Raw genomic sequence first — 24,289 nt, 5'->3', positions numbered from 1 at the left:
ACGTTGGGCGACCTACGTCTTTTTTTGTCACGATTACAGTTTTCTTTTACAATTATCTACAACATCGACAAACAACAGCAAAGAATGACACATTGTTTTTTAATATTTTTTATTATCGTCATCATCATCATCATCATCATCATCATCATCATCATCATCAACAACACAACAACAACAACAACACAACAACAACAACAACAACAACAACAAGATTACTCAATTCCCTGTGCTCTGGCGCGCTCTATCACTCAAATCATATCATGAATAGTTTTTTTATCTATGGTATGAAAATGGAAGTAGGTGACCATCATTTGCCAGAATGTGAAATTTCAATGGAGAGATATGAACAAGAGACCCGTCGTTGTAAATAGGTTAAAATAAAAAGCAAGCAAACCCAGATAGATTCTCCCGACTGCGCTTGACGCTAGCGCGCCAGGCTGGACCACAGTCGCTTGAGAGCTATTCAGCTCTGGGACTATTCGCCCCATAGACGAGTATACAGAAGCGAGAAATACCCCTTCGCTTCTGTATACTAGTCTATGGGGCGAATAGTCCCAGAGCTGAATAGCTCTCGAGCGACGGTGGCTGGACTAACAGAAATATGACCTTTAACCTCGACAATTGGTCACCTGATTTCTCGATTTGAGCTAACTGATTACCCAGTACGATGGACGTAAAAAAAGCGTCCATGCTAGTACTGATTTCGCTACTTGCTTGCTAGCACAGGCTCTTGAGTCAATGCAGGCGAACCGCTAGCCGTCACTGATACAATTGTAGCAGTGACGGCTAGCGGTTCGCCTGCATTGACTCAAGAGCCTGTGCTGATTTCGCTACTTGCTAGATATCAAAGTTAGCAGCTGTGATAAGGAAACTTGCGCAGCAAGAAGAGGGAAGACTTTATTGTCGCAGTTAAACTTTGACATTTGAGGTTTTGAAGTTTGAAGTTCTTCTCTTCGCCGCGCTGAAGTCCAAGTTTTAAGTAAGTCACGACACAACTTCAACTTGATAGGCCCCGTCATGTATAGCGCAGTTTAGCAGAGTACAATATGTAGTTGTATATGTAGTTCTTCATTGATGTTTATATAACTTATATTCACACGGTATTCGGTTTACCGCATTGTCACCACTCTGTTGTGACACCCTAAGCCCGGAGACTGGCCCAAGCGACATAAACGGATGCCATCATACCTGGACTGTTTGTGGTTAGTGCTATTGAAAAGTGCACCGTGTCGGTGGAATCCTAGACCCTAGAGAAATTTTTCTAGTGTCTATGGTGGAATGTCGAGACTTTTGAAGTAAGTGAGAAAGTGCAGTACCTCCATGTTTTATACGCGAGTCACACCTCTGTCCATTATCCCCAAATATCAAACCATTTCGTGTTGTGGTTACACTGCGGCGCTGTTTCATGTAAAGGTATGTAGGCCCATGGAGGTAGACGTACAAGCACTGTCGCCACTCATTCAGTGCAGTGCGTGTACTTAATTTACAATCGCGAATAAACCGCATGCTATAAAACTCGTTAGGCGTGCCAGATAAATTACCCACGGTGCCTTGACCTTTACGGGTGTCCCCATTTCAAGGTCAAATGCCTCCCCTCGTGGCCGTAGAAACGTGATCAGATCGCGAGAAGAAGGCTTATCGGGAAATAATAGTTCTTTTAATGGAATTTGAGGTGAATGGGAAAAATGTAATAAAAATTCATGAAATTTGGAAAGGTGTGACGGGGTCAATTAAATGTGAGGTTTTTCATCATTCTAAATTGCAAAGATTAAAGGCGAACAGGTATTTTAATGACAGTCGATTTTATTCACAGCCTTAGGGTGCCACTAAAATGTCAGATAGTTGCTAACATGTGCAATAGGAAATGTTTTTTAGAAATCTATGAAAAACACCACAACAACACAGTTCAGGGTTAATGACAAAATACACAAAAGATCAACAATTGCAAAAGAGAAAACAAAATTAATATAAACATTTTATTTTTATTCAATACAATTCACCACAAATGCAGTTTCTGTTATTTGACATTTGGACAAACAATTTTCCAAATGGTATGAAAATATTCTCAGTTGATATTGCCAGCCTTTGTCCAGTAATTGAGATATTAAACTTGAAGCCATACAAATATCATACATATTGACTTCATGAAGAATGTGTGTATTGCACTAAATATATACATATATATATATATATATATATATATATATATATATATATATATATATATATAATATATATATATATATATGAACAATTTTTTGTCATGTGTTTAACATATTGGTTGTATAATTTTCATAAATTTCTCAGATGCCATGGCAACCAAAATGATTTCTAAGAAGGCCATTGTGAATTCTTTGCAGTCATCATGTCTCCAATGAAGCTAAGATGAACAGTGTTTTTATCACAATTCACTTGAATCTTTATAAAAGTGATTTAGCAAAAATAAGGAAAAGCTGCTTCAAAGTTTCTTTTTTTCAAAAAAGTACATCATACACAAGCTGTTAATGAGAAAACTCTTTAATTCTTTGAAGTTTACATTTGATTAGCTTCTGTCAAATGTACCAGGTAATACAAAAGCAGACAATCAGCCAACAAGAAATGAGTGTTTTTCACTGTCCTCCCCCTCCATATTCATCTGTCCTTTGACCCTTTCCCTGACAAGTTCATATTCCACCATCAGGTCAAGTTGGTTAAAACTAGTGAAGCAAAACATGTCCCATATGGTGCATTTTGACAAAGACTTGAAGACTTGAAGATCCCTAAAAAACAGAGATACTGTAAACATGATTTTACAGATTAAAGCTGCACTAACAGACCAAGCCAAGTTGGTGAAAACACATATTATGGTTTTGGCTCAATACCACTTTTTACTGACTTGGCAGATGGGGAAGTGATATTAAAGGTAAAGATTTAAGACATACCTCCTCACTGAAAACTCTTTGTGGCATTGAGTCCAGGTTATGTCTTCAAAGTCATCAAGATGACTGTGCATAAGATCACTATTGTTGTAGAAATGAAGTATTTTAGTAAGACTTATCCATATTGCAAAGTTACACTTTCCTAGAGGGGTATGTTGTGATTATTTACAATGAAAGGACCCATAGTAAAATGAGAAAAATAGTCAGCCTAGGATGATTCAGTTTTGCAAGGTTTCAATCAATCATTGTTCAAGACCTGATCAATTGTTTGAAATGACAAGACATATGCACTCATTTCTCACATATTGCTACTTGTAAAGCTTGTGACAGTATCGTGTGACAAAATTGTTTGATATGAAAATCAAAGAAGAGATGAATGAGTTACATAATTTGTAATTATCAAATATGACACTTTTACAGTACATACAGGAATGGAATACTGCCAAGGCCGTGTAATTGAAAACTACATGATGGTATTCATACATAATCAGTCGAGTAGTTACCAAAGTCAAACAGAGGCGTTTGTCACCAGGGCTACTATCGTCACGGTTTGAGTGTGATGTTGACTTCACACTGCAGGACACCTTCTCAGAGAGTTGTCATTGAATGTTCCCTCACAGTGTGAAACGGATAAAACTTTCATTTTTTTCCCTGAAAATCAAGTTTGAGGAAGTGTGATTTAACCGTTTATTAGTGACCTTATGGAAGGTCGGGATTAGGGAGCAACACAGAGTTACACGTACTTGTCCTGTAAAGGGTGAAGATGCAGAATTCATTGGTTTGCGAACACAACCTCTTTCCGATTGCCCGATAAGCAGCCAACATATCCAGGGAAAAAATTGTAGTTTATTGTTGAGGTTTGACCTTTCAAACATCAACTATCAACGTTGATACAGAAGAAAAATTGAGTGGTAACATCAGCTTGCAGGTAGAAGGCTCCAGGGATTGCAGTGCTTGATACGAGTGCATGACATGTTGAATTTTTTGCTACAGGGCTGGTTTATGATTTACTGCTGAATTGGTCAGAAAGCAACTTAAGGGTATCAATTTTCTACTTAAGCTGCTCTGATCAGACTTCTTAAGGTTAGCAGTTTGGGAATTATGATATATCTTGTATCATGATGATGAAGGCTGCTTGGGCACACAATGATATTTTTTTCAGAATCCATTTTAAGAAACTTGTTTGGTCAATTCAAACTTGTCTGCCAATGAAGAACTGTAACCTGGTGATTTGTAAGCATGATTATTTTTGGGTTTTTTTTGGTTGTTGTTGTTTTTAAATCAAATATGAAATAGATTTTCAGTAGAGATGTCACCAGTATTGGTATGTAATGTTAAGAATTTCTAAGTGAGGGTATTGTGTTGTTACAGATAAAGTAAACCTTTATGATATTTGATTTTTGCAATACTGCATTTGCGAAAAGGGTTTCCACTGTTCTGCCAAAACTACAGTAATATTTTAATATTTTAAAAGGGAAGGTCTTTTTCAAAACTAATATGTAAACTGAAGCAGTATGAAATATGAAAAAGCTTATGAACAAGAAAAGTAATAAACTATGAAGAAACAAGAACTTTGGTATCCTGTGAGATGAACATTGGCAGTAAATATATCCAAAAATACTAAGTATAGATAAAATATTTAATATCACAAAGTATTCCTATCTTGTTAGAATTTTACTGTTTCAGAATTTTGTCATCAAGAAACAGAGTAAATATGTTGAAATGGATTAATTTATTTAACCTGTCAAGTTTGATTGGATAGAATAGGATCAAAATCTCAGAATATACATGAACTAGCATTTTTAGGCCAGTTCAATTAGGGAGTATTATCAATTTAAAAAGTAACAAATTTTGTTATTTTACATAATGTGAGTTGTTTTTTTAAAAACTCTTTAAGTTTTGAAACACAACCAAGTAAAAGGTATCAGCAGAGATTTTTTTGTTTGGTATTTTAAGAGCTCAATTGAACTTTTTGTTGCTTTCAAATAATTACAAGAAAAAAATCTGATTATTTTGAAACATAGTGTGTAGGATTTGCAAATTGTTGTTTTAATTTTAATCAGTTTTGACAGTTATAGCCATAACAGTAATCATTAACAAATTAACATTTTGTACCATGGCATGGTTGACCTCTTTTTCAAGGTCAAGGGTCACAGGCCAAACTGAATGATGTGGCAGACGGCAACAGAATGCAAGGAAGAGATTACTAGCAAAAAGAGAACTTTTCTGACAGTTTTTATTCAAAAAATTATATTTGTTGCCTATATCACTAATATTCCATTTTATGTTCCCCATTTGCCACATTCAGCCGTCCTTTCATTGAAAAAATAAACAAAACTGGAATTTCTAGACAATGTCTAGCTATTTGCTTCCATATCACACTGTTGTCCAAGCCAGTCATTCTGCCAAGCGTGCCCAAGAGCTGATATCAAGTAGAGCAATATTTGACCCCTTGATGAAGGGCCAGACATCGCATACGTGAGGCGGAAACCAATCCAGGGACATAAAAGAACAAGGGGTGGATTATTGTTTATGTTGTCCATATATGGTGGTGGCGGGTTTTGTTTCAAGTGAGGCATTTACATCGGCATGGTTTTAACCGCTCTCAGTTGTCACAGTCACAATTCCATACATTGACAGCCAGTTATCCAGGGACTCTATTTTACTACTAAATGCCCTTGCAGTCAAATTGTAATATAAAAACGTGGTGTAAAATGGACATAGGATTAAAATGCAAGGCCAAGTAAGGTTCATTAGGAACCACCAGTGTAACTTTTAAATTGATTTCATGATAGTAGCTTTATTATATGGCTTTTTTTAAAAAGATAATTAAAAATATTATATAATTACACGGCACATAGTATTTTTTCTGTTAGGAAGGATTTACCTCTGCACTGCATCTACTTCAAGAACAAAGATTGGGGCGACTCGCAGCGATTTCGAAGCTGTTATCCAATTGGGTGGCTGAATCTTACCAATATAATGAAAACAATACAAAAGACTCCCTAAGTGGCTGTGAATAGTGACAATCGACCAATCAGATATAACCTTGCAAACACGCTGCGAGTCAGCCGCAAAGATTGAACTAGAAAGGTCAAGTTCAGATTTTTAAATATACCAGTAATGAGTTGTTTCAGTGTGTATGTTTCAGTTTTAAGTTGCTTTTGGATTGAAAAGAGGCAGGATTATGGAAATTAACAATAATCTAACCCACTTTATTTTTCTGAATGAAATATCTCATTGTGAAATTGACTTTGTCACATCCAGGTTGTTCATTACATACTGTAAAAAGAACTGGCATGAGTTTTTTAAACATACCATGCCAATTACACAATGTCATGTGAATTAAATGAATTAAATGCGATCATATTTTGCTGATAAAGCTGTCAATATTTTATGAAAAAGTCTGCCACATGTTTTTTATACACTTTCAAATCAGAACCATTGAATTAATGGCCTTTGGATTAGCTTTGCTTTAATAAGTTTTGTTTCTGTTACGTATGTTTACTTTTTTGTTTTTTCAAGGGCCAATTAAAAGTGTGTATGTGCGATGTATGATAGTGAGCATGCGTGCGTGAGTGCTTCACGAACTCTACTGTTATGTAGGTCATTTACCCCACACTCATCATGACCTGAGTTCAATTAGTCTAGAACATTCTCAAGGTCACTGCCCTTGATGACCTCACAACCTTGAATTCAATTAGTCATGTTTGGAATGCTCTGGAAAGTTGATTAGTTGTGTAAGGGAGATAATTTTAGAACAGTAATTAGCATGTCAATAAAAGTTCTAGATTGTTCTTATATGCCTTTATAAAAGGGACGTGCACAGCTTCCAGTCAGACTTTTGGGATCGTGTCTCTTGTGTGTTACTAAACTCCAGCAGTAGTCATTCTCAACACTTTTCAAGACCTTCACTGCCAACGCTGGATTTATACTGTGGACTTTGTGCAACTACAAGCCTGCAAGCAGAAGGAACTGTTCATTCATCCAACTGACTGTTACAACTCTGAGACTGGAGCTTTGCCGTCCCAGCTGAGATAAGTAGTCTGTACACTTTTAAAGCTTGTACTCTATCCCTGACTTAGCAATTAGTCTTATTTTCGTAATAAATTTTGTTTAAACGTTAACTGCTGAGTTCACCCTTTTGTTCGTTTTCTCTGCACGTAACAAATTGGGGGCTCGTCCGGGAAACGAATATTTTGAGCCGTTTGACAACATTTTGACAGCTTTTCAAAACTACTATATACTGTGAACTCAGCGAAATTAATCATGGCGGAATTTAAACCAGAGGAAATGGATGACCTTGATCAGGACACATTTGATTCCCTCAGAAAAGACGACCTCATAACACTGGCCAATTTCCTCAAGGTAGAAGTTAAACGATCTATGCGCAAGCGGGAAATACAGTACCACATTGCAAAACATTTAGTTAATTTAGGCCAATTTGAGGAATCCACCTGAAGTGAAAGATTATGAGCCCGAGTCTACCTTTGAACTAGAAAATTAGAATTAGAAATGCAGACAAATTTGGAGATCAAGAAACTAGAATTACAAATGAGAGAGAAAGAATTACAAATGGAAGAAAGACAGAGAGAGAAAGATAGGCAGGAAAGATTAGAAATGGAAGAAAGACAGAAAGAGAGGGAATTGGAAATGAAAGAAAAAGAATTGCAAATGGAAGAAAGACAAAGGGAGAAAGAAAGAGAGGAAAAAGAAAAGGAAGAGAATTAGCAGAACGCCGACTGCAGTTAGAAATGAGACGTTTAGAGCTTGGAAAGTCAGGAAAATTCTTCCCTTCAGACAATTTTGACATCACTAAGCATTTCAGGTTAGTTCCCCCTTTCCAAGAAAAGGATGTTGATAAATATTTCCTTCATTTTGAGAAAATTGCTCAGAGTCTGGATTGGCCTAAGGAGTCCTGGTCTATGCTTTTGCAGAGTGCTTTGGTGGGTAAAGCCAGAGAAATTTACATTCAGTTGTCAGTAGAACAGGCTTCAGATTATGATTCTGTGAAGGAATTAATTCTCAAGGGTTATGAGTTGGTGCCTGAAGCTTACCGTCAGAAATTTAGGGATTGTGAGAAGGTGAAAGATCAAACTTATGTTGAATTTGCTCGAACAAAAGAACAACTGTTTGATCGTTGGTGTTCTTCTGAAAAGGTCAGTCAGAATTATGACAAATTACGACAACTTGTTTTGATTGAGGAATTTAAAAGGTGCATCCGGAGTGACATCAAGACGTTTATCAATGAACAAAAGGCAGATACATTAGAGGTTGCTGCACGTTTGGCCGATGATTATTCATTGACCCACAAATCTTCATTTCTCAGCAAACCATCCCAGTCCTTTTCATACAGAAACAATGCAGGTAATTTAACTCCTCCTTTTCATCCAAGAATTTTTCAAAGGACAGTAGAAAATCAAATGACAACATGCACAGAGTACAAGTAACACTCCCACATCATCAGATCCCAAGTCTCAATCTCCTTCTGACAAACAGTTCGGTACACTTTCTTGTAATTATTGTAAGAAAGACGGCCATTTAATGTCAGAGTGTTTCAAATTGAAAAGAAAACGTGAAGGTCAAGTAGTCAAAGTGGATCTAAGCCACCGGCTTATTTCTTCATCAACTCGATTAGAGTCTAATAATGTGTGCAACACATTTTCTGAGGTTAAATCCCTCTTATCCCCAATTAATGAGGTCAAGGTCAATTCTTCTCAAGATAGCATTATGGGTATTTTCGAGCCATTTATTCATAATGGTTTTATATCACTTTCTAGTGATTTCTCTTCCGCTACCCCTGTCAAAATTTTAAGAGATACCGGGGCTTCCCAGTCTCTTTTGTTGGCAGATACCCTGCCGTTTTCTGAAAAGTCATTTTCAGGTTCTAAAGTTCTTATTAAGGGGGTAGATTGCAATGACTTCATTCCTGTTCCTCTCCATAATGTCTATTTGTCTTCGGACTTTGTTTCTGGACCTGTGACTTTAGGTATTAGGCCTTTTTTGCCTTTTGAAGGGATTCACCTTCTTCTTGGAAACGACCTTGCTGGGGACAAGGTCATTACTAATCCACTTGTGACTGATAATCCTAGTTTAGATCAGAATCCAGAGCCAATTGAACAAGAGATACCCGATTTATATCCTTCATGTGCCATTACTCGAGCCATGTCAAAGAAAACTTCCGAGAATCAAAATACTCTCAAAAATAATGTCACAGATGTTGACTTAAATGACACCTTTCTCAGTCAGGTGTTTGACACGGATCATTCCGTTATCCCTCGTGGATTTGAAACTTCCAGTAAAACTTCTGCTGACCAAAGTCAGACATTTTCTAGATCAAATCTCATTGCAGAACAACACAAAGACCCAGATATTTTGTCTTTGTTTGACAGGGTAGATGATGAAGATAAAACTTCAGATAGCTCTGTTTCCTATTATACAAAATCTGGTATTCTCATGCGTAAATGGAGACCTCCAGATGTCTTGGTTGATGACGATTGGGCTATAAAACATCAAATTGCGGTTCCAAAGCCCTATCGTGCTGAAATATTGCGCCTGGCCCATGAAACCCCCTGGGCTGGTCATTTGGGAGTCAGGAAAATTTATCATAAAATTCTCAGTCACTTTTATTGGCCTAATCTCAGGCAGGATGTAGCACATTTCTGTAAAACTTGTCACACATGTCAAATGGTAGGAAAGCCAAATCAGACCATTCCAAAGGCCCCTTTACAGCCAATTCCTGCATTTCAAGAACCATTTAGTAGGATTCTAATAGACTGTGTTGGGCCCCTACCAAAAACAAGATCAGGAAATGAGTACATGCTGACAATAATGTGTACATCAACTCGGTTCCCAGAAGCCATACCACTGAGAACATAAAGACAAAGACTATAGTGAGAGCTTTAGTCAAATTTTTCACTTTATTTGGCCTCCCTAAATGTGTCCAGTCCGATCAAGGCTCCAACTTTATGTCTGGTATTTTTCAACAAGTAATGGATCAGCTAGGCATTAAACAGTATAGGTCATCCGCCTATCATCCAGAAAGTCAGGGTGCTCTTGAGCGATTTTCATCAAACTTTGAAAAACATGATTAGGACCTACTGTTTTGACACAGAGAAGCAGTGGGATGAAGGAATTCATTTTCTGCTCTTTGCTGTTAGAGAGTCAATTCAAGAGTCTCTTGGTTTTAGCCCATTTGAGCTTGTATTTGGACATACAGTCCGTGGCCCACTTAAGCTAGTTAAAGAGAAATTCCTATCAGACGATGATGATTGTCTGAATATTTTGCAATATGTGTCAGATTTTCGTACAAAACTCTCTAAAGCATGTGAATTAGCCAGAGAAAATCTTGAGTCATCTCAGCAGTCAATGAAAACCAATATGATAAAAACACCTCAAAACGGAAGTTTGAACCAGGTCAAAAAGTTCTTGTTCTACTTCCGGATTCCTGGCAAACCACTCCATGCTCGTTACTTTGGGCCATATCTAATTGATAAGAAATTGAGTGATTTAAATTACATCATAATACACCTGACAGGCGAAAACAAAAACAGCTATGTCACATAAATATGCTTAAGCCATATTTGGATAGGGATAATCCTACTATAACTCAGCCTGTCAGTGCAGTCAGTTCAAACCATTATGAAGATAGTGATACTGAAACTGACTTGAGTGAAAATACTCTAAACTCAAAGCTGGGCTCGGTCAAGCTTCAGAACTCAGAAATCCTGGAGAAGCTGGAGTCTACAAAGTTGGCACACCTCCAGCCAGAACAACAACAACAGCTGAAAGAACCAATCCATGAACATTTGTTTCAAGATGTTCAACAAGGACAAACATCATCTATCACAACGAAGATGTCTGCGACAGTAATCCAGTGGAACAACATCCAGACAGACTGAATCCTGCGAAAGCGGAATATCTCCAAGAGGAAGCCAAGTATTTGCCGAACAATGACTTTATATCGAACTCAATAAAAATAACTGGGACTTTGCAATCCATACTTTATGCCAAATTCAGTGCCATTTCGAGTTTTCCAATATCCAATTGCAAGAGGATAGTCATGGGACAGATCATCCTGTTTGCATTTTTTAACAATTTAGCAAATTTAACAAATCCAGAGAAACTACTCTACAATTGAAAAAGAGTGTTTATCTTTGATATTAGCTTTACAGCATTTTGAAGTTATGTTACTTCTTCAAATCAGCCAATAGTGGTTTATATTGATCACAACCCTCTTGTTTTTCTGCAGAAATTTAAAGGCAAAAATCAGAGATTGCTAAGATGGAGTTTAATGTTACAGGAGTTTAATCTTGACATTAGACATATCAAAGGCAGAGACAATTTAATTGCAGACTGTCTCTCTCGTATTTAGAGTTTATTGTTGTTCACTTTCAAGAAATTTTATTGTTGTTCACTTTCAAGAAATTTTACTTTAGAGTAAAACAAATTTGAGTACTTAAATCCTTTTCAAGATTACATTTGTAAAGAAAGATTTTTCTTTGAAAAATTTTCTTTTTTTGAAGAGGGGTGTGTTATGTAGGTCATTTCCCCCACACTCATCATGACCTGAGTTCAATTAGTCTAGAACATTCTCAAGGTCACTGCCCTTGATGACCTCACAACCTTGAATTCAATTAGTCATGTTTGGAATGTTCTGGAAAGTTGATTAGTTGTGTAAGGGAGATAATTTTAGAACAGTAATTAGCATGTCAATAAAAGTTCTAGATTGTTCTTATATGCCTTTATAAAAGGGACGTGCACAGCTTCCAGTCAGACTTTTGGGATCGTGTCTCTTGTGTGTTACTAAACTCCAGCAGTAGTCATTCTCAAGACTTTTCAAGACCTTCACTGCCAACGCTGGATTTATACTGTGGACTTTGTGCAACTTCAAGCCTGCAAGCAAAGGACTGTTCATTCATCCGACTGACTGTTACAACTCTGAGACTGGAGCTTTGCCGTCCCAGCTGAGATAAGTAGTCTGTACACTTTAAAGCTTGTACTCTATCCCTGACTTAGCAATTAGTTTTATTTTCGTAATAAATTTTGTTTAAACGTTAACTGCTGAGTTCACCCTTTTGTTCGTTTTCTCTGCACGTAACACTACAACAACGTGTCGAAAGTCTCAGTCAGAAATAGGAACAACTTAGCCGGCTATTGAACACTCTTTTTTGGGAGTGGAGATTTAGCGACTGGTTCTGTCTCAGGCCTCTCAGCTAGGCGACTGATGCCGTATGTTGTGGGTTCGAATCCGATTGAAAACTATCCGTATTTTCTATCCTGGGTCGGTAACACTGCTGGTGGACAGAATTGTCCCCGAGGTTATCGTTCGCCCAGTTAAAGCGATGAAATTCGTTTCTTCGCTTCGATAAAGTGTGTACGTGCGATGTATGATAGTGAGCATGCGTGCGTGAGTGCTTCACGAACTCTACAACGTGTTGAAAGGTCTCAGTCAGAAAAATGTAACAACTTAGCCGGCTATTGAACCACTCTTTTTTTGGGAGTGGAGATTTAGCCGACTGGTTCTGTCTCAGGCCTCTCAGCTAGGCGACTGATGCCGTATGTTGTGGGTTCGAATCCGATTGAAAACTATCCGTATTATACTGCAATTGTGACATGATTTGATACAAACTGTCCAACCTCCACTGAAACAAAACAATTATATTTCATAATGCTTGATGATTGACAACATCTAAAATGAAATGAAATGAAATGTATACAAAAGATAATAAATGCTAATAAATATATTATATATTCCGTGTAAACATCAATACAGATTTTTAATAAGTTGTTCTAAGTGCTGTTAAAGATCCTCGTTTGAACCAAACTTCAACTTTCACATCAATAACTTGGGCACACAGCCAAGAAAACAATTCATAACTTTCCCAGCTTACTTAGAGCAATGATAAGTTCAAATTTTATAAGCTGTGTTAAAGTCACCATCAATTTTTTTCATTTGAAATTAAGTAATTTCCAAGTCATTTTGCAATGGACTTTACCAAAGAGTATGCCTCAGGGACAGTTTTTCAGACACTCAAATTTTTGATAATGCTTTTCTGGTCTTCAGTTTGTCAGGACTCAATTTGAAAGCCTAAAGCCTGAAGTTTTTATTGTTTGTTTTTGTGAATTAACATTTAAAAACTAATTCTTCTCTGGTCTGTATAGCCAACACAGGGTATAGCTGCCATTTTGAATTTCAAATATTGGTACATTTTAGGTAATTTGTGTCTTTAAACAAACTTTTTGCAAAGTGACCCATTCTTGATGTAAAGAGAATGGTTTAAAGTTTCCTTGAAGAAAGTTTGAGCAAAAGTTAAACCTTTGTGTGTCAAGGCATCTATAACGTCAATTACGTCAAAACATCTGTGAAATAATGGCAGAAAATGATGGCCTATACTTTGTCATAGCATCAACAAATCACAAGTACATCTAAATAATTCTGAAAAGTAATTTGGAATAAGAGATGAAAAGCAGTAAATCTTGGCGATAATTAAATATGGCAGATATTCAGTATCAAAAATGACAGAGTTAGGATGAATTAATTCCCACAGGAAAGTACATTCTGTGTTGGAAAAATCTGCCTCTGATATGGAAAAAAGTTGGTCACAAGGAGAATGGTACAGAAACTGATATAAGTAGATTTCAAAAAATATAAATACTTGAATCATGATGAAAAGAATAACCCCAAATGTTTGGTAGTTATGTACTTTTGGACAAGAACGCAATAGCTTTGTTTTCACATGTATATTTAGAAGATGAATGTGACAGAGTTATTGTGTAAGCATACAAGATGTGTTGTAAAAACTGGAGACATTCAAAATTATACAGTGTACAGAATTTTAGATTGGAGTTACACATACAGGCACCCATTCCTCACAGATGACCGTGAACATTGCTGAAATAAATTGAGAGGAAATAGAATGACTGACAATCACATACTTAACAGTTCTTGACATGAAATCAGACGGCAGATTTATGCAGATTTGACACATGAAGATGAAATGCACTAGTTTCGTACAGTCCCACACATAGGTGAAATACACAACCCTTCTCTCTACTCATGCACAGTCATACAAACAGAGTTGGTATGGTTTAATCATCTACTGTGAATTCTCTTTCATTTTCACCAACCAGATCAAAAAGCATCAGGAAAGCTAGTACTAATTATGTACACATCGTATCACAATAACACTGTCAGTTGCACACACCTTCAACCAATGAAATGAAAAGCACAGTGGTCTTTCTGACAAAATCGTGGTAAAATTTCATTGGAATTGGTACTTTTGGGTAACACAGCTGCTATAAGGTCAAAGCATTTAGGTGACAAATATTGATGAATACAAAAAACAAGCTTTAATAGTAGAGGAAATACTCTCTCAAAAATTTGACATGATTTGTTTAAAAATTATTTTAAATTATGATGATCCCATATAAAAAGCTCGTAAACCTGATTGCTTTGATGGTTGGTGTTGAGAGATAAAATTTCACTTGATTTATCATAACAGGTGGAAGATGAGGACTTTGTATAATTACATCTGACTCGGTTGCATGATACATGTTATGATTTGCTCTCATTTCTTTCTTTAAAATAGTTGGTTTGGTATTTTCATGAAGTTTTTCTTAAACTTACATTCATTTCTTTACCATGAGCTCTGAGAATATAGGTACTGCTGATGATATATGTTGAAGGATATAAACAAATCAGAAGCTGCAGTTAAAAAAAACTTTACAAGACAATTTTTCTGTAGAGCAACTGAAAATGAGATAATTTTGTATTTGTGTGAAATGTAAAGCAATCAATTTAAAATTAAGAATTTGAAACGAAACTTGAAAGGGATCGATAAGAAATGTGTCAGTACTACTGAAATCATAAGTATGTTTCTCCATTTTAACATCTTTCAGGCGTATTCTTGCAGATGAACAGCTCCCTCATAGGGCAATGCAGGAAATGTACAGGCATTGTTGTAATTATCATTACTTACGACACAAAGCTAAGGCACCACACTGCCGACACAGTAGCCTTCAGAGGGTTGTGCCGGGCATAATAAATGATCTGTGCCTTCATTTTACTGAAAACCTATCAAACATTTGTTTGAAGCACTGTCAAAAGAGTGTGTCCGACTTATTAGGAGATGTAATTACATCTGCACTGATAATTCTCTCATGTCTTGAATTTTTGGGGAATTTTTTTCGCTTTCAAAGAATCTATTTAAGAAGATTTTCATAAATAGTAAAACCTCTACAGAGCTTCCACTGGCTAAGAAAGCTGCAATCCCTCGTTGTTCAGCACTCAATCTGTGCAGTTTGCAGTCAAACTTCAAATGAAGAATAAACACAGAAAGGAGCAATCTTTTTGTTCAGAACTCAGAACATATTTACAAATCAGCTAATGTAGTTTTATTGATTCTAAACTGTCATTTTAAAATATATCTGTTGTCTTTGTCAGAAAGTAAATGTTTCACTGCACTTCTGCAGCAAAAAAATCGATTAAGCTGCATTCTCAAATGGAAAAAAGATCTCCAGTACCAGTACCTAATTGCGTTTGTTATAACAATCAAAATTTAAATAACTTATTTTGCTGTGTGCTGTCTTGGTATAGACAATTTCAGTATTTGTCAAGAAAATGTAAATTTTCAAGTTGCTCCTAAAATGCTGAAGGCTATATATTTTGTGTGGGAGGGTAATTTTAGTCATGAAAGGTATATTTAAAACAACAGACACAGGCAGAGGATGTTATACAACCGTTCTCATTTATATGGAAAAGTATCTGTGACTTTAGGGTGTCAACATCACGTTCATTTTGTTTTCTCGTCATTTATCTTTTCTTTCTCATCTGCTGATAGTGATGCATTGCTTTTTCTGACGCATTGCACCTTCCCCATAATGCATAGCAACATCCAAAATGGCTGCCCCCTTGGATACCGTCATATGGCAATATAATCTATGTGCCAAAGAAGTCAAAATATAAGTCGCGGGGAATTATTCATCTCTTTGCCTTAATGACAGTACATTTATACATTGGTGGAAAATTTTTCTTGCAACAAGTGATTTTGAGCAGTAGGCAAATTTCCACAAATTCAATAATTCTAGATCTTTAGTCTCTCTTTTACTGGCAGCATTTATGTTTTGATGTCATGAATAAAGTTTGTATGTTGTGACTTTCCCTAAATGTATATTCTATTCTTCTACCATTGTTTGTCATGTTTTTTTGAAATTGTAATATAGAGCTAGAGACAGTAGAGGGGAACCCCCTAGCACTGATCTCTATGGTAGCTAAACCTCTGTTTCTTTGATTACTTCACCATCATATGATACTCTCAGTTCATGACAGAAAAACAAGTCTGTCCAAAGCAAGAATTTCAAATAAAAAGTGATTGACACATAGCAAATAGAGTAAAAACTGTCCAAGTGCAGCATACAGGGTTTAAAAGACAGTTTGGGTATTTCAATAGACATCCTCAGTGCCTGAAATATAGATTTTAAATGTGTGACTTAGGTAAATTACCTATAACTGATCATCAAGTGTGGCTTTAAGTTGTGTGCTCACATTCTGAACAGATAATTGCATACATAATACCAGTAAACTGACTATTATTCAATGCATTTCTATCAAATGGACATGTAAAAATGATTTACCATTAATAATTTTAAAGACTATCCCACAATGCATTGGTGTTTGGCCTTGCTCAGATTTTACCATGATATTAAACAGTACATTTGTAATTCATGAAACCACAAAATCAAAGAATGTAATCATGAAAATAACATTTTGTACTATCATTTTTCCACATTCTGAAAACCAATAGCATATTACTAAGAAGGACTTTATGGAAATCATTTGTATATTTCAAGATCCATGCTACCACTGCCATTGCATATGCCTCCAATTTGTAGGAATTATGTCAAAAATCAGAAAGCTTGTAATTTTCAAAGATGCGTCATACTTTTCTTTTGTTGTCAGTGACATTGAATACATACAATTAAAATTAAGACATGAAATCAGCAGACAATCAAATTTGCATCGCATGATGTCCCTCCTTTTTTTCCATCATGGTATCTCCCTCAAACGCGAAGATTACCAAAATCTACATCCCCCCCCCCCCCCCCCCCCCCCCCCCCCCCGGGAAAATTTACTGCCACTGACTGGAAAGGACTTGTACTTGGTATATGAGATATTGAAAATGACATTTCAGGGTCAATAACTTGTATAAAAACCCAGACCTTAAGCATTAAACTGCTCCCTATTCATATGGTTAATCGGGAGAAAAAACCTTGCAGGCAATTTCAATTCTGCACAATCTGTGAACTTGAAACTGTTTGATTTTGCATCTGTAACAGTTCAATAATAACATTAAATCTCACAGGCTAATTGGGTTACTGATAGTCTAGTCTTGTCTTCATTCTGAACAATTATTTCCAACTGGCCTAATGTGTTAGTTTCAATTCCCCAGTAACACAATAAACCCTCTAGCCTTACATGCTGACCTCATGTGACCCTGACATTGCCAGTTGACACTGAGTAGGGTACGATGCAGTTGTTGTATCATTTCCCAACAGACCACACACTTTTCATCAACTCACATGGCATCTTGAATCAACCAACAGTAATTCACACTGCTTTTTAAGGTGTTGTAATATGTTTTGAGGCTTAAAGATGATCTTTCAGCTTGAATGATGGTCATTTTTTATGACACTGTTATCTTTCAGAAAGAATAAATAGCTTGATAAATAATTCATTTATTTATTCCATAATTTAGTTACTTATGGACACAGCAATATTTGGAAACAATCATATTTACATTTTTGCCATTGATATTAGATATTGACCATAAAAAGTTCTTTTGCTGTTGTTGTATGCATTTTGATAGGCAGTATTACAGAGCTGGAAAAGTGTGTAAGAGATATGAAGAGAAGACAGACAGAAAATTTGATCAGAGAGAAAAAAGACGTTGAAGCCAAAAGATGGAGATAAAGAGAAAAATGTATGAAATGATACATGAAGAAATTATCATCATCAAAGACAAAGAAACATACATGGAGCAGGAAAATTGGCAGACATGGAAACTATCGTGTTGAACTGGACAAAGCAGTACGATGTGGACTGTGAAAACATCCATTCTCTGGTTTTACCGTCTGAAGAGGAATAAGGTCGGCAAGAATGAAACTGACAAACAGAGTAAATATTGTATGGGAAAGTAAAAAAAAAGATGTTACTTATTCTTGTCATGGAAAGCTATTTTGAGGTCGCCATTAACAGGAAGCTGGTCAAGGTTGTTCGGGAATGGTGGGCTATTCCGTTAATGGAATGACAAAATAGAAAGTACTTTGTAATCATTAGGAGTCAGTCATCATCAAATAAGCCAAGATTCAACCTCAGTGATACGCTGATGGTTAAAACTCAGACCATCCTAAATATTGGTTACACTCAGACCATACTAAATATCGCCCAGTGGTATACTTTCTCAGTGATAGAAAAAAGGAATTCATGCTACAAAATGTGTTTGTTATCAGTTCTTTGCAGACTTGTGTGTCAGAAACTTTTTTTTTCAATTTTTATGAAAACTTATCTCCCTGACTAAGTGACGGTGATAATGGGACTTACAGAACCTTATGCAGTTAAGGTGTGATTTTGGCAACTCAAAGTGTCGGTAGATGGCGTGAGTGGAATCGCTGAGTATTCCTGGCTAATCCAAATGACAGTTTCTGTAAATCTATAGATTCATTCTTCAGGAGTTTGCGGTCACAACCTCTGAATTATCTAACCAGCAAAACTTCTTGTTTCAGGTCATCTCAATCACAATTCAGTGTTAATTCTTCCACCCCTATTTCAAAGTATTGAGGTCTAGGCATGACCACTAAAACAATAGGTTTCCTCAAATGTTGCATAGTTAAGGGTGTAACTAACATCTCTAACCTATTTGATTTCGTGTAAATTTTGTTTATAAATAGCATTAATGATATCTCATTCCAAATCGTTGTCATGACAGTCACCAAGTTACTTCACATTCCTGAGATGCGCCAGCAATTAAAAACACTCTGGTTGCTCAGAAATGATATTGCTCATCTAAATGATATGTAATGCCCTTCATATCATGGAAGAAGAAATTGTAATATTGATAGATGAATTACAGCTCACATCTATCTGACCTTTGTTATTGAAATTATAAACAAATATAAAGAATATCACAAATATCTATTCTAATATCATAGAATTGCAAACATCTATCCTTATATCATAAGAATTGCATATATCTGTAGAAAAACAGAACAAAAATTCCCCTGTGTCATTTTTTTGCATAGAGAATTGATAAAAATGTTTACAGTATTTAATCGACTTGTTCTGTATATTTTCCATCTCAGATTGAATATCGGTAGAACTGTCAGGTTTTCACTGGGTGTTTGAGGAAAACACTGGAGTAATGGTGCAGATACTACTTTGTGAAGAGCCTGGCTAAAATCAATGTTGAAGTTATGAACCACCATTGTTTGGTAAGCAAAGTTTATATGAGTGATAGCTGTAGCATTTTATTCCATTTCCATTTTTTTTCTATGAGACAAGTAATTTTGTCGTTCTTTTCCCAAAAAGTGTGTGAGTTGACATACAAAGTAATAACCATTCAAAATTCTTGCATTAGGTACAGTACACAACATTTTTATCTTCAAATAAATTCTAGTCCAGACTTAACTTCAATTTTCAACAACAATAATTGACATTTGCACACATAGAGGTTATATTGAGAACTTGAACACTAGGCATTGTGGGGTGATTTTGGAAGTAGAAAAGTGAACTTTATTCAATAAAACTGAACTCAAAAACACTGCAATTTACATCAAAAGAGACTGGTTGTTGTGCTTTCAACCAAGATTCTCTTCATACGTCAATAAAAATAAGGTTCACCATGCTATTGTTTTTATTAGCTCATATTTGGTTTTGTATATAAATACCAAAAGTGCTTATATGATGAGTCGGTGGCGTCGTCTGTATGTCTGTATGTATGTGGTTATGTATGTGCGGATGTATGTCCATCACACACAAAGGCTCCCATACTGCCAAAGCTACCATCTCAGTATTTGGTGTACAGGTAGATGCAGGGGTTGAGATGTGACGTTGTTCAAATGAACATGTCAGTGTCAAAAATGTGCAAATGAGGTAAGAAAAAGGGAAATCCTGCAAATGTGCAGGAGTGGTGGCATGCCAGTGACTGAAATAGGCTACTCCACTGACCTTGAGTCATTTCCTGTCATTGTTTATGAGCTGTTACATATTAACAGACCTGCTCAAACCATAGACAGTAGAGGGGGGAAGACTGTCTATGCTCAAACTAAGAGGGGCTAGCTGTTTCTGCTATGCATGTTGCTAAAGTTGACCTCCAGTACCTAAAGTTTCAGACCTTAATTACTTTTGTCATTCTTGTTTTTCTGGTTTAAATATTTCTTGTTGTTTTTCTGGTTGTACTGTGCAGAAATCATTGTCATAACAACAACGTAGAATTTTCCTGCACTGAACAGATAGAAACAACATTTATTGTTGATCTTTGGTACCCATACCGGTATATACCAATTCTGATCAAATTTGAGCGACACCGTATAATTGCGGTATTTTTTGAAAAGCAAATAATTTAAAGTTTACTGGGATTTGAAATTCAAAATGGTTGACATTCCCTTGTTTTGTTGTATGGCAAAAAACTAATCTTCAATTTTAGTGAAAGCAAGACTTTAAAAACTTAATTTTCTGCAAGTTTCAAAATGATTCTGTGCAAACTATAGGTCAGTAAAGTTTATAAAGATCATAAAGAATATCCCAATGGCACATGCTGTCCTTAACTGACCTGTGATATTGCATGCCCTCTGTGTCACAGCATTTCATCAGAAGTCCAATAAGGTAGGGCAGGTCATAGGTCAGAGGTTAACTGATGAGGTCATTCAAACTGCAATTACTGGATGAAAATATCTAGATTGAATGGCCATGCCCATCCCATTTTCTCTTTGTCTGGAGCTGTGTAGTCTTGATCAGTTTCATTTAAAAAATGTTACTTTCCTTTCATGGTCGAGTGCTGATAGTTGAATAGCTCACCTTTTCAATTAGGTGTAAAAGGTCATACTAGCTAAAATTAGCAATGCCAGCCTTCAAGCAATATTAAACATTTATATACCAGATAATTGCATGCAGAAAAGACAAAAAAATTTCTTGGAATTTTGTTTGGGTTCTAGAGAATAAAATGCACCGTCTGTGCTGAGAACTGATTAAATTTCACAAAGTGACAAAGGTAACTCTCATAGAAGATGAAACAGACTATTTGGACATTGAACAGGGATGATCTGTTTAAAGGAACAAGTTCATTTATTAATTCAAGGAAAATAATGTACTGGATAGAATGTCCATTTCCTGTCCAGTGGTTTGAACTTTATTCTTATACCAAATATCTGTATTATAACTACAGTGGCATTTTAGTTTTGGTCAAAAATAGGAACAAAAATTTGACAAAAATGTATTTTGTAAATTCTAACAAAGCAAGATACAACAAAAAGTATTTAATGGTGTATATGTGACTTACAAGTGAAATCCGCTGCATATGCAAAATCACAGATGCCTTTCACAATGGAACAGACTGAATTTCATCACATCTATTGAGTTACTGGTATTTACTAGTAACAAAACTCCTTTCCAGTATGTTCAAAAATAATTATCTTGATATGATTGCCTTCAAACCATCAGATGTGAGTAGTGCATAATTTTCAAAAATATGACGGAGCATAATTACTGCATCCAACAAAAAAATATTATGGATTGGTAGATTTTTCAAAACAAGTTCATTGCTAGGATATATGTTTTACATTTTGTACAAAAAATGTTGTCCTTTGAAGTTCAAATATGTGAAAATTGTCCAAGGTTGTTGTCTGCAATTAGGTAATTCTTCACATGATCATACTGTGTAGGAAACTGTAAAGTCACCAAGCAACTGTATGGAAATGACTTCATGAAAACAACCGACAGGGCGTTTAAAGAGTTATTTGCAGACAGCAGTGCAGTTTGCAGCAGAGATACTGTGATGACCTTTGACCTTATGAATACTAAAGTAACTTATTCTTTATCATCACATTCCTACTTAGGAAGCCACAAAACTTATCTTTGAAAATGGTCTCACTTCTGTACACCACTGTCTATCCTTGGGATATCTATATCTAGGTGTAGTTTGTTTTCAGTTTTTTCCCAGCATGCTCAGGAGGACAAAACATTTAATTGAAACACTTTTTATGTACCATACTGTGCTGTGATCTAGAATCTGGCTGCCTTTTATTTTCCTTTCTTTGTGAGTGATTAAACAAGGGAGATTTATTGTGATGGGTGAGAGTCACTGCTTTTCTCTCCATTCCTTTATGCTTTCACAAATTGAACAAAGTGCATCTGTTCTCTTTGAAAACAGAAATTTTCAGAAAACTAATGAAAACTGATAATTTCCCAAAAACTTAAATGATCTCTCCTCTTAAAAAACTTCCAAAAATAAAAAAATGTGAGGATGCTAACTTGCTTTGTACAAACAATTATTGGTCTGTAGTTCTCCAATAAGAGTCACCACAAGAAAATCATTTTGGCGGCCATTTTGAATTATAAATGATAATTATAAATTTTGGTATAAACAAGCGTTCCAATGACTACTAATGCTTTTTCATCAGCAGCAATGTTTCTCAAGGTTTGCCGAGGCACTAAATGGGAAATGGTCCAAGGCATTTTACCCTTTTGGATTCTGTACTGCTTGGTGGGAAAGACCAGGTACGTGATATAGCGAGGTTAAAGATTTTGATTCAAAATAAATTCCTGGAAGACACAATGATTAAGTTTGTTTGAAAATTGGTGAGGTGATTCATCTCTGGACATTGATGAGCAAAAGGAAGAATGGGATGGGCAGGGAACAGCTTTGGACTGATCTAACCAGTCGTTACGGAAGGACATGATTGAAATGTAACGCAGCTGTTCTATTGGCCGATAGTAAATCATTAAGTGTAGCGACATGAATAATTGCTACAACTTTTTCTTTACACTTGACGATACACCACATGACTTGTTAATTAGATTACTGCCTCATCAATTATTCATGTTGTCATGGCGCAGGAACAAGGTAAACTCAGTGGAGTGAGACAGAGGATATCCGTAATTGGCCTTGACTCAATCCTGCTGGTCAGAGTCGAAAAAGTGATTGATGGCTCATTGTCAGTTTTACTCTGAAAAGGGCAAAAATCATCAAAATTTGATTTTAGGGTATGAGTTCACAAATTTCATCAGTTTTAGTGATGTTTGATGGAGTTTCATGGTCTTCATCTATGTTGCAAATATGAAAACTACCAGGATGGCTTGTTAATTCCATTCAAAATGTAAAACACGAAGCTTATGATTGTTTTCAAGTTTGATCGTAGGCAGGTTTATCAGGAATACAAAAATGTTATGTAAAACACAAAAGAAAAGATTTATAACAAAATTTTACACTTAACTCATGAAGTTTTTAACCTCAAACTCCCTGTGTGCATCCGTAGTGTAACCAATAGAAACAATGAATTGTACCAAAGCTAGACAACAATTAATGTAAAGAAATGCCCCCATACCAAAAGTTCAGAAATACTGGCATTTCATATTATTTTTAATGCGCAGCATTTTGCACACAAAGAAATTGCCCTCATCCATTGAACTTGTCATGTTTTCATAGACATCACAGCAACGTTAACATCTTCTCTTGAATATCCAAAATTCTACCCAATGAAACCTTTCATGAACAAATCTGCCCCAACACTTAAACCTGACGAAGAAAAATCCCTTTTATTTTTTGACCTTCTCAGGTTGCTTACAGATAAATTTTTCACACAACGAGAGAAACTTGAAACCACTCTTTTGTTGATTATCATTCCCTTTTCTTTGTACTTCATAAAGTCTTTTGAAAACAGTAGCTGTCCATATTCAAACTACGTCTTTTTGCTTCAACACAAAGCCCTTAGGACAGAGAACTGACACATGTACTTTTCACATACTTGACAGTTTTGAAGAAAAAATAATTCCAGTTACTAGACACATGATAATGTAATTTCATTGAAGTGATTTGCAAAGTGCATTTTACCAAGTAAATGCATCAGATAATTCCTTTACCTTGGAATCTAATAGTGCTTTCTATCCCTCGTCCCTAATGGTGGCCTGGACAGTTACCATGGCGGTTCTTGTCTGATGGTCATATCATCACATTATAAAATCATCAATCTCCTGGCATGTGACAGACCTCGGAAGAATTTTGTTTCTCATAAATAGCCAGGCTTCTAACTGCCTGCAGGAACACACATGCAGAATACCTCAACCTGATGCAGCATTTAGCATCTGAACCAGATGCAGT

At 36.0% G+C, this 24,289-nt stretch overlaps 1 long non-coding RNA gene across 7 annotated transcripts in view; it reads left to right on the top strand.

The window, feature by feature from the left end:
* The first annotated feature begins 627 nt into the window (after nucleotides 1-627).
* Nucleotides 628-24,289, top strand: part of LOC139147245 (uncharacterized) — a 41,931-nt gene continuing 18,269 nt past the window's right edge. For 3 of the 7 annotated variants that reach the window (XR_011555677.1, XR_011555676.1, XR_011555674.1), the window contains exons 1-3: nucleotides 825-979; nucleotides 17,786-18,093; nucleotides 19,278-19,406. This is a non-coding gene — a long non-coding RNA (uncharacterized lncRNA). Of the gene's footprint in view, nucleotides 980-2,680; nucleotides 2,903-17,785; nucleotides 18,103-19,277; nucleotides 19,407-24,289 lie in introns of all 7 variants that reach the window. The other 4 variants (XR_011555678.1, XR_011555672.1, XR_011555675.1 and 1 more) reach the window with 4 other exon arrangements.

Source organism: Ptychodera flava, chromosome 13 (assembly GCF_041260155.1).
Source record: "Ptychodera flava strain L36383 chromosome 13, AS_Pfla_20210202, whole genome shotgun sequence".
Lineage (NCBI taxonomy): Eukaryota > Metazoa > Hemichordata > Enteropneusta > Ptychoderidae > Ptychodera > Ptychodera flava.
This window is presented reverse-complemented; position numbering and strand designations above follow the sequence as displayed.